The sequence below is a fragment of the Bubalus kerabau genome, chromosome 6 (assembly GCF_029407905.1).
Source record: "Bubalus kerabau isolate K-KA32 ecotype Philippines breed swamp buffalo chromosome 6, PCC_UOA_SB_1v2, whole genome shotgun sequence".
Lineage (NCBI taxonomy): Eukaryota > Metazoa > Chordata > Mammalia > Artiodactyla > Bovidae > Bubalus > Bubalus kerabau.
The window spans coordinates 57124475-57136353 of NC_073629.1; the positions used below are offsets into that span (position 1 = coordinate 57124475).

Here is an 11879-nt window from a genome sequence, read left to right on the forward strand (position 1 = left end):
TAACACTTAGAACAGTGACTATTACATGGTAAGCAGTATTGGCTATTATTAGAAATACAAAGTTAAATATCAGGAGAAAGAGCCAGAAATGAGAGTGGTTGTCTCTTGGGCATACGATTCAGAGAGAATGAAAACTATTTCGGTTCATTACAAGCTTTTTAGTACTACATGACTTTTAAAATAATATACATGTATTGGCTTTATAAAAATAAAAATTAAATTAATAATAAAACAGCTATATTGTAGAATAAAATATAAACATAAAAACGTTAAGGCATTGTAAATACGGAAGTAAAAAGTAATTTATAAGTAAGGTGAATGTAAATTTTAAGAAACAAAGTATGTATTGTAAAAAAGACATATTAAGCTTTTTCATATACCATTGAGTTAAAAACTAAACAAATTTTTAAAAATCATACATACTCAAAAACAAAAAGAAACATATTCCATAAACAAACAAACTATAAAACAAACAAAAAAAATAAAACCCAGAACAAAACAGAGAGGTCTCCCTAAAAAGAGATATTGAAAGCTAGAGAAACAACTGAGAAACCAAGTAGTTAAGTGAAAATTAAATATCCAGTGCGTAAAATGGATACAAACCACCTACCTGAGACTAGAAGTCAGAATAGTGCTTTATCGTCATTCAGTTCAGTTCAGTTCAGTCGCTTAGTCGTGTCCGACTCTTTGCAACCCCATGAATCACAGCACACCAGGCCTCCCTGTCCATCACCAACTCCCAGAGTTCACTCGGACTCACATCCATCGAGTCAGTGATGCCATCCAGCCATCTCATCCTCTGTCGTCCCCTTCTCCTCCTGCCCCCAATCCCTCCCAGCATCAGAGTCTTTTCCAATGAGTCAACTCTTCGCATGAGGTGGCCAAAGTACTGGAGTTTCAGCTTTAGCATCATTCCTTCCAAAGAAATCCCATCTTTGTCCATCAGCCCAAAATTATAGCTAAAAAGAAGCCACTTGTCCATAAACAGGGATAAGCCCTGAGTTCCTGTATTAGAACTAGGACAATGCATTCAGGGGAAGGCTCCAGAATTTCACCATTTCTGCAGGGTGATAGACCCATCTGAGTCACAGCTATAAGCCTTGGTCAGAAATAGGCTGTAGGGGTGGAACAAAAGCTGCCATGAAACCATCCCTATAAGAACAACAGGTCCCAAGAAAATGAGAGGATGGGTTCATAAACAAAATTCAAAACTGTACTTTTAAAAATCCTTATCAAGGAGAGAAAGCCAATAACCAGAAGAGTGGAGAAGGTTAAACCCAAGAATAGAGACATATTTGAATGATACAGAAAGAACATTAAAATGAGTAGCTTTTTTAATTCTTGGAGATTAAAAAGGGATAACATTCACAAAAGAGGACCAATAAATAATAAAATAAATAAAAATATTTATGAAATAACTTGTTAAAAATGTAGACACAGGCAAACTGAAAAACCTGAGGTAATTGCCCAAAAAGTTATCAAAAAAGATTAAATCTGGGGGGAAAAAAGGGGAATTTAAGAGACATAGAGCATATAGAAATGATTAAAAAACTCCACCATTTATCTCATATTAGTCATTTCATAAGAATAGACTAGAAAGAAGAGGGGCAAAGGGCAGAATACAGAGAGATAGTAACAGAATTTTCCAGAACTGAAGGGACTCATGAGTTCTGAGACTGGGAAAGCCCATCAAGTTTTAAAAATTCACACCTAGATATATCATAGTGAAAGTATACAATATCAAAATTAAAGAGAACATAAAATAATCAGAGATAAAAGAGAGACAACCAATAAGGTAAGGAAAAAACTGACAATGGACTTCTCATTAACAGCAATGACTATCAGGTCTATGGAATAATCTTCAAAGCATAAGGGAAAAGTGCTATGAATCAGGAATTCTATACAAACTGCGGCTCGACAACTGGGATTCAGAAAATTATTGACCAGAAGCTCTTTCCTTTAAAAAGCTACTCAAGATGTATTCAATAAGGGACATAAATTAACCTTGGAGGAAAAAGGAACTGTGTGGGGAAAAAAAATGGTACAATGAGTTAGTAAATCTAAAAAAGTATTGATTATAAATAATAACACAAATAATTCCTGTGTTTATAAAAATAATTCCTGTGTATATAACTCCAATACTAGATCATTCTATGTAAGATCAATGAAAGTTTACTCAGATGAGAGTATGAAAGTTAAAGCTTCCAGGAGAGTGATGGAGACACTGATTAAGCTTTGATGAGAAGATGTAAGTTTGAATATATATATTAAAAGTCTAGAAAAATTCATGAAAACAATAGAAACAGTAAGCATAAGTTCCAAACCAACAGAAGAAAAGGGAATATAAAAAAAACTCAATTAGCCCACACAAAAAAGAAGGAAAACAAAAAAAGATAAAAGATAATAAATAGGAAACATAAAATAAGTAGCAGAAATAGCTTAACAAATGTAGATAAACTCCTAATTGTCTTTTTAAAATTAAATCACATAGGAGTGTCTCTGAGACAAGGCTGAACTAGTACACAATATAGTTAAAAACTGTTGGAGAAAAACTGAGGAATTTCTGGTGAAAGAGCCTGTATTTTTTTACTAAAAAAATAAAGACAGTAAGGGGAACGTGAGCAGTGTTGAGACTTGAGGGCTGTGGTGATCTTGTCAAAGCTTTGGGTCAGAAGTAACAGAAATCCACTGGCTATAGCTCATGTACAGTGCAGCCTATTTCAATGATACAGGAACAAATTGTCAAAAAAAAAATCTGATTGGCCAATGATCAATAAATTGGCTTACCTGGATATAGTATTTGGTGGACACTCTTTTCCACACATCTGTGTTAACATTATGGTGAAGGAGGGGGGAAATGCTGGAAAATATAATAATCTGGAAGACAGGGCACCTGTCTCCTACAAAAAGTCATAGCCCGAAACAGTGTGTCAGAAAGGAAGGTAACAATAAGTCTAGCAGAGTTGAAGAAAGGCCAATGTTGAGTGCTCAACTTACCACCAGACACCATATGTGATAAGTGGAATTATTAGCCAAGGTTGTTCCATTTTCTGCCACCAATGAAGGGAATGGATGAAACTGAAGATTGGGAATGGAAGGGGCTTCACAAGGTTGTTAAGAGAAATTCCCTTGGTATTCTGTAAAGGCGTGTGGGGAGGGAGGGAAGCCTAGAAAGAGTTCAGGACTGGGAGGGTAGGAAGGGTCAAGTCATGGATATTTCACTAAGGCTCTGCAGGTGGAAGGAAGACAGATGGTGACTAGAGACAGGGGTGTCACTGCCAGAGGCTTCAAAGGAGGGGCAGTTCTGAGTGTAATAGAAGAAAAGGGCTGTCCAGGTGGAGTAGAGTGAAAACTGTTAGAGCAGAGGAAGGCAAGGGGCTGCATAAGAGTCATCAGTGAAAAGGGACGCTGAGGGCAGGGTGCCAGGGAGCTCAGTGAACCGGCAGCTGAGAGCTGGGAGGGAGTGGGGGTGCGAGATCATGTAAGCAAGAGACCATGAAAGTGGTGGGGAGAGCGAGGAGAACACTGACACAAACCTGACTCCTGGACCCAAACTTATCAATGGGTCCTGTCACTTTCAGGGTGAAGTTCTAACCCCTCAGCTCAGAACACCGTTATGATCCTTCATTCCCATTTCATCTCCTACTGCTTTCTCTCAGGCTCTTCACACATCTAGTGAACTACTTTCTTCTATCTCCACATGCTGATTCTTCAACCAGACATGTCCTTTTGCTATATCCTAACCCAACTGACTCCTGCTTAGTTTTCAGAGCCAAGGCCAAGAGTCATCTCCTCTGGAAAACGTTCCACAAGTGAGTTTCCAGTCTATGTTGAGCCTTTGTCACACCCCTGTAAAGTTTTCAAAGGGTAGAGGCTGCACCCTACATATTTTGATGTCTGCAATACTCAGTGGGGTCCCTAGGATATAACAGACTTACAATATATACTTTTAAGAATATGCACAAATTTCAAGGGGTTTGAAAGAAATCATGCCATCACAATTAAGGTGAGGAAATCAAAGAAATAAATATCAACAGATATCTCCAACTGATATTGAATAGAATGGAAAACCACTATGGCACAGCATAAGCAAGTGAGTGAGGGAGTGAGCAGAGGACATACGGGCTACTGGGAAGGATACTGCATTGACTGATGAGATCAGGATGAAACAAGACAGAAGAGGGCTCCCTAGACACGTTTGCACCATGCATGTGATTCTGGGTCACAAGGATAAAACACAAGGCACTGGGAGGCAACCAATATTTGGCTCTCCACCACACACAAGCTCATGTCATCAGCATAACAGACCCCTGAGATGGCAATTGACTTCCCATCAATGGACTTCCCTTGTACTGGAAAGCCAGCAATCACAATCAAGCTGGAATGGAAAGCCATGGTAATTCTGTGACATTTCCTTCCCAGGTGTGGCAAGATCAGCTGATTATGTCAGGCTTGAGCTTCCTTGAGGCAAGAAATTCACACAAAATCCTATGAAAGCAAAGAACCTTCCCTTCTGGTTCTTCATACATCCTATAGCACCAGCACGTGTTACAGACTTATTAAGATTCAATACATAGGGTCTTCCTTGGCAGTCTAGTGGTTAAGACGTTACCTTCCAATGTAGGAGGTATGGGTTTAACACCTGATTGGGGAGCTAAGATACCACATGCCTTGTGGCCAAAAAAACAAAACATAAAGCGGAAACAATATTGTAACAAATTCAGTAAAGATCTTAAAAATGGTTCGCATCAAAAAATAATAATAATAATAATCTGAAAAAAAAAGAAAACTCAATAAAACTATTTTAAAAAAAGATTCAATGTTTGTTCATTGAATGAATAAAGAAATGAATGAGTCAGTGAATGAATGAAGGCTGACCTTTATCAAGTGTAAGGGTCAGGCACTCTAAGGACTTGGTGTATGTTCTTTTATCTAACCTTCTTAATATCCATGATTATTGTCCATTTTACAGATGATTAAACTGAGGCTAGGAAGGTAAGACATTTACCCAAGGTCACACAGCTTGTAAGTGACACAGCAAACATTCCCCAGGCTTTTCTGCCTCAGAAAAGTGCTTAGCTACGCTGCTACATGGCCTCTCAGTAAATGGATTCCTCAGAATTAAAGCATTTCTCTGGAAATCTCAGCCTCCCTATATGAAGACAGATGGTCTCTGATGTTCCAGCCCTATGAAAAAAGCACAAAACATTGGGAGTTGAGGGTGATTAGTTCAAAATGTACAAAAATCTAAAAATATATTGGCTTCACTCAGATATTTGTCCAATGGGGGTGGAACAATTTTAATTAGTGTAACAGGACAATAGGACTTAAATTGGCTTGGTCAGAAGATTTTTACAGGATGACACTGATGGTATTACTATCCAACTTCAAAGATTTGGAAAGATGCTCCTGCTAACACTGGAGAATAGAAACCTGTTTTTCATCAACTAGGCTGGCCTGACAAATTAAGTCTGTGGAGTCATTAGATTAAGATAAGAGCTTATCTCCTCAGCTGACATTTATTCAGAGGTTTTTATACTGCTCAGCTAGTAATTAGTGCTGTTGAATTTTTAACACTGCTTTGTCCACTCATTCAAAACTTCTAGAGGTGTATTTGCATCTCCTGTGTATATTTTTGGGTATTAAGAATAGAAGAGGAATATAAGTGAATTACTTTAAGAGGTTTGAAGAATTCTTCCAAAAGTTATTCTGAGGTGAAACCTGCAGCTTAATGATGTATTTCCAGAAGAAGGGACCAGTTCTCCCAAATTGATCAGTGTGGAATAAAGAGTTGGCTTTTACTATGAGATCTACCATTTATTTTGAGGCATATATATTATAGGTTTATAATGTTCTAGTGGAGTCATTAAAACTAGGATTGCATGCGATAATGGTTTCCTGCTGTTTCACACCCCAACTCCCTACTATAGAGTCCCTACTGTTGCTCAAAGTTGGGGGGTTCTTTCAGTTTCTTTCCTATGACTAATTTGACTGTGAAAGGCTTATTTTTCCAGTTTTCTTGAAGTTATAATAACAACTTGATTACTATAGAATAAACTAATACATTAAGCCTGCATGAGTGTCTTGACAGTCTGTCAAACAAACGATGCTCACATTTTTAAATGCATGGTTTGCCAAATTCCAAGTTCTACCGTGAAATACTAATTAGTAATCAGATGGGTAAGACTCCCGTTTTAATCAAGTCCACCACTTGGTTAAAGTTGCATCCTGTTACTATTTACTATCACATCGTTTATTCTGCCCTAAGTAGAGGCATCTCTCTCATAGTCAACATACTGTGTTTTCCACTTTAAAAAAAAATTGGCAGAAAGAATTCTGTAGGGACAAGTAAAGGTATTTGACTCTCCTGGTTCACCTTACCACCACCCAAAAAGAAATCTCAAAGAAGACTCTGAATGCTTCTGAGATCTAGTCTGGGAAAACGGATTCTCTGTCACAAAAGTGTGACGACAAAGTTTTGTAGTTAACAAGCTTCTGAAAAAGTTCATTGTGAATCAACTGATGTGTGCAGTAGAGAGACAAGTACCTCTTGTCAGGCACACGCACTGTGAACTGTCCCAGAAAGCAGGGGAAATTTTTTGTATTTGTTACAGCAGAGGTCCCCAACCCCTGGGCCATGGACCACTATGGGTCCATGGCCTGTTAGGAACTGGGCCACACGGCAGGAAGTTAGCAGCGGGCAAAACAGAAATCATTGCCCACCCCCATGCACGGAAAGATTGTCTTCCTAGAAACCAGTTTCTGGTGCCAGAAAGGTTGGGGACCGCTGTGTTACAGCACACAATCATCACTTCTCAGCACCCCAAGTAAATTCAAATATACGCTTGACATCCCTAGAATGTACTGGAATGGAAAGCTTACCACTTCAAAAAACCACTGAACCTCGGTTTCCTTAACTAAAAAAATAGACGTTTGCACAGGATGGTCTTTAAACATACGTCCCAGGGTCCTGGGGGCTTCCCTGGTGGCTCAGTAGTAAAGAATTCACTTGCCAGTACAGGAAATGCAGTTTTGATCCCTGGGTCAGGAAAATCCCCCAGAGTAGGAAATGGCAACCCACCCTAGTATTCTTGACTGGAGAATACCATGGACAGAAAAGCCTGGCAGGTTACAGCCTGGGGTCGCAAAGAGTCGGACATGACTGAGGGATTGAGCACACACTCAGACACCTAGGGTTCTGAATCTCAGATTTGAGATCTGATCCCCAAGGTGGAAGCCTGAGAGGACTGAGAAAATTATTACAAAAGAAGACCCCACTGAGTTTAGGGTCATCTGAGGAATCTGTAAAATTAAATTAGATAGAGTAAATAGAAACTCTGAAATTATGTGATTAGATTTTGTCATCAGATAGAGGTCAAAGTATATTTGTTGAACAAATGACTGAATGAGTGAGTGAGTGAATGAATGAACTGAGAGGTAGCATGGGCTATAGAGATTTGGAGTCAGGGACACCTGGGTTCAACTCCTAACTCAGCCATATACTTGTTTTTGCCCTTGGAAAATACACCTCTCTGAACCTGCTTCTTCATTAGTAAATCAAGGATAATAACTAGCTCATAAATTTGTTGCGAAGATGAACAAAAACCTAAATAGGTGCTCAGAAGACATTTGCTTTCATTTCTTTACTTCCAGGAAATGTATGGTTCCATATACATTAAGTTGTAAAAATATCACCACCCAGCTTTCAAATTCATGTATTTACCAACTACCACCAACACATTTGTATATGTTATCATCATCCGTTAATGAGAAATGAAAAAGAAAGGAGAGGAAAAAGACCATAGAACTTCCCTTCCAACTCCCCATGGGTAATCAGGCCTGGGGAAGGTAGACGTCATTCAGTATGTTTACAACGAACTCCATCTCAGTACTTGGCCTTCGTTAACTCATCTCCCACCCCACCCCCAGCTTTCTGAAGAGCAACATCATGTAATTATAGCACTAACGAGGTCATTTAGCAGAAACCATGGGTAGGGAGTAATGAATGTGCTATCAGGCTCGGAGAACAGCTTGGGCACAAATCCAAATAGTCCATGTTCAACTCTGATGAGCCGGCCTAAACTTGGAAAACAGAGCCTGGGAAGAGGTTAATAATAGGACATGAAAATTGAAAGGCTCCCCTCCAGAGAGACCCAAAGCAATGTTTTGAGCATGATCCTTTGGGAGCTGGTCTGTGCAGACATGAGAAGCTGGGTGACAACTGGTACCTATTAAGATGGTTTGAGTGCTTCAGCGCCATTACTGAGGATTTGTAGAGTACAAACCTGGAAGGGACTTCCGAGGTCATCTTCTTCCATCTCCCCATTTTACAGATGAGTTTAGAGCACTCCTGAGAGCTAAACTGGCTTGATCAGTCATTAGAAACAGAGCCAGACTCTGTACCAGGGCCTCCAGATAAACAGGTGTTTGACTCACTAGCCCATGCTGTCCCCTTGCCTCCAAGGGTGACATTTAGGAGACCATTTGGACAGTGTGTAATGATACTTTGAGTGAAGCTAATGTTGCTTGGACCAGTTCTAGGCTAATTAAGTCCCAGAGGAATAAGCCTATCCATCTACCAGTTTGTATTTGGAATTAGCGCTCTTAATTGAGTGGCAATTGCTAACACGGCTGTGGCTTTCAACTGTATAGAAAAGAAAGTGGAGAAAGAGAAGCCAAAAGAAGCCAAATCCTTGGCCCACTGATTCAAAGCCAGAACCCTGCCCACCCAACTCCCACCTCCTAGGTCCCAGAGTCCTTGCCTGCATTTCTGCAAGCAACAAACACTGCCAGTAAGTAGGTTAAAGAATAGGCTTCAGACTACTACTCTTTACAGTTTATAGATGTTACTGAAATGAATAAAATAAAAATTACTATAAAATCATTTGGTCATTGTGCTTTTCCCCCAGTTAATAATATTAAAATTACAACAAAATATTCCTAACTAGAGAAAGAAATTGTTCACTCACTCTCAATACTTGAAGTGGTGAGTACGAAAGTATTAAGATTCACAGGAATGGATTTTCATTTCCATGAGCATCTCTTAAGCACTTACCAAATACACAACACAACCAAGCAGCTGGGAGTCAAGATCAAGCGTACAATGTGTCTTGAGAAACTTATTGTCCCTTTGGGGATGCCCCAAATACCTACAAAGATAGGGAAGAACAGGTTTCAGGAAATGTATGACAAATCCCAGGAGTTTGTGGTGGTGGTTTAGCTTCTAGGCTGTGTCTGACTGTTCGTGACCCCATGACCTATAGCCCACCATTCCTCTGTCCATGAATTTTCCAGCAAGAATACCAGAGTGAGTTGCCGTTTTCTTCTCTAGAGAATCTTTCTGACCCAGGGATAGAACCCAGGTCTCCTGCATTGCAGGCAGATTCTTCACCACTGATCCACCAGGGGAGAGTTCTTTGCCCCCTATTAAATTTATTTCTTGTCTCATTTAAAGCAGTAACTGGAGAGGGTAACTTTAGAGCTGCCTTTAAGATCAGGAGGCATTTGTTTGCCCTTTTGAAGTGTGTAGTATCTCTCTGGGGGCCCTCTTCTTGGAATACCACCTCCATACAACTGAGTTCGCCTTTGAAAGACCTCCCCAGGAACCATGCTTTCCCTAAGGGCCCTATTCCCATTCCCTGGGCATCCTCTATTCATCAGACCCAGAGCCTGCATACATGCCCCCTTTGTTCCCATGGAGTTGATAGGAAGCAGGGAGAAAATCTGTCTGACAGGGAATGGTGAATGTTATTAGGATGGTAGAGTGCCAAAAATAATGTGAAGATGATAACCACGCCAAGGGGATGGGAGACCGGGAGCACGGTGCTCAGTCCAGTAACTCCACCTTTCTTGTTTGACTTTGAGAACAATGTCATAATAAGAGCAAGCTCTTCAAAGCCCTACATCACTAAGTAATTGAGGCCCCACTATAAAACAGTGTAGAACAAGCTTTCCTGGCCACTGATGCTGCCCCGTTGTTTAGGGACTTACCAAGAAATTTTCCTCTCCTTTGCCCCTCCAGTTGTGGGAGATCCAAGTCAGAATGTGATGATGCTCTGGTGGAGTAAGACAGCCTGCTGGATTGGAATCCAGACTTTGGGTTAAGTAGATCCTGGTTCAAATTCTAGCTTAGGAAATTCAGAACTGTGTGGCCTTAAACAAGTTGCTTAACCTCTCTGAACTTCAATCTCCTTGCTGAAAAATAGAGAGGCTAATGATACATACCTTAGAGGATGATTGTGAAGATAACACGAGACAAATAATGTCAAGACCCCTGACCCATAGTAGGTGCTCAATGAATTTTAGTTATTGTGTTTTCAGGGCAAACTTCCACCACTTTCTACTTCAGGGGGAGAAAATAAAAAGGAGCTACCTTGTCAGGACGCAACAGCTGGTGCTAGGAACAAACGGAACCACATCAGTGGAGAAGGCTGCCCATCCTCAGATTCAAACGCATTTTATAGAGATAGCAATTTGCAGCTTGTCAAATGTTCCCTAACATTTTGCAAAAATCCCCAAATGTCAAATTAGTGAGTAATCTGTACAGGACTGCAGATCTTGTTATCCTCTGACTGATTCATAGCATATTTTGGGTGTCCCAGACACCAGTCCAAGTAAATGTTAGTAAATAAGGAAAATTACATCTCCCTTCACAAGGCTCTCAAGTTCAGCCCCAGCTTCCCCTTGCAAAGAAAGAACATAAACCTTGAGGGACAGAGAGTAACACTTATTTCTTAGAGTTGATTGAACTGTCACCAATAAGTATATACCCTGCACTTACCATGTGCCCAGGCCTGGGGCAGGCTGGAGGTGGGGCAGGAGTGCAAGGTTGGCGGTACAAATTTTAATCACTGACTCCAATCTAGCCACTTGTCTTCATACACATTTTCTTAATCTTCTCAAATGTCCCTTTTATTTATTTAGCAAATACTGAAATTGCACTTGCTATGTGTACAGTGCTTCCATAAGGGTTTATTTCTTGGTAGGGCCCTACCACGCAAGTGGATTATAAATGCTTTACACTCCTCATAACAACTCAGTGAGGTAGGCACCATCATTATCTGTGTTTTACAGAGTAGGAAACAGAGGTTCAGAGAGATGAAGTGACCTTCCCAAGGCCACATAGTGAGTGGCAGAGCTAGGTGGGGATCCAGATAGTCTGGCTCCAAAGTCTGCAACTCTTGACCATTAAATCATGCCTTACAAGATAGGTGTGATTACCGAGATTATCCCCATTTTACAGATGAGGAAACTGAGGTTCAGAAAGGTGAAGTAACATTGCCCAAGATATCACACAGCTACTGGGTGGTGATAGAGCTGGAGTTTAAACCAAGGTCTATCTGTTTATATAACCCTACCCAAAGGGTTATATGTTGTTGTTGTTGTTAGTCCCTAAGTTGAGTCTGACTCTTTTGTGACCCCATGGACTGTAGCCTGCCAGGCTCCTCTGTCATGGGATTTCCTACACAAGAATACTAGAGTGGGTTGCATTTCCTTCTCCAGGGGATCTTCCTGACCCAGGGATGGAACTCGGGTTTCCTACATTGGCAGGGCAGATTCTTTTTATCACTGAGCCATCAGGGAAGCCCAGGTTATAAGTTGCTGCTGCTGCTGCTGCTGCTGCTAAGTTGCTTCAGTCATGGCCGACTCTGTGCCCCACGGACTGTAGCCCACCAGGCTCCTCCATCCATGTGATTTTCCAGGCAAGAGTACTGGAGTGGGGTGCCATTGCCTTCTCCAGGGTTATAAGTTACAGAAAGTCTAAAAACAATCTTGCCTTAAGTAGCTGCTAGTTATGCAGGCCATGCATTAAAAACAAAAGCAAAAAAAAGGAGGGTGAGAGCCGAGGAAGACCATGAGCAATAGGCACCAAAGGGCTT

General features: G+C 40.6%; 1 long non-coding RNA gene across 1 annotated transcript; it reads right to left on the reverse strand.

Moving 5' to 3' along the window:
- Positions 1 to 4899: 4899 nt before the first annotated feature.
- On the reverse strand, positions 4900 to 10182 carry LOC129656161 (uncharacterized). The gene is made up of 3 exons (XR_008716242.1): positions 9991 to 10182; positions 9056 to 9149; positions 4900 to 5187 (listed from the first exon to the last, which is right to left on the reverse strand). It is a non-coding gene; the product is annotated as an uncharacterized LOC129656161 (long non-coding RNA).
- Positions 10183 to 11879: the final 1697 nt, after the last annotated feature.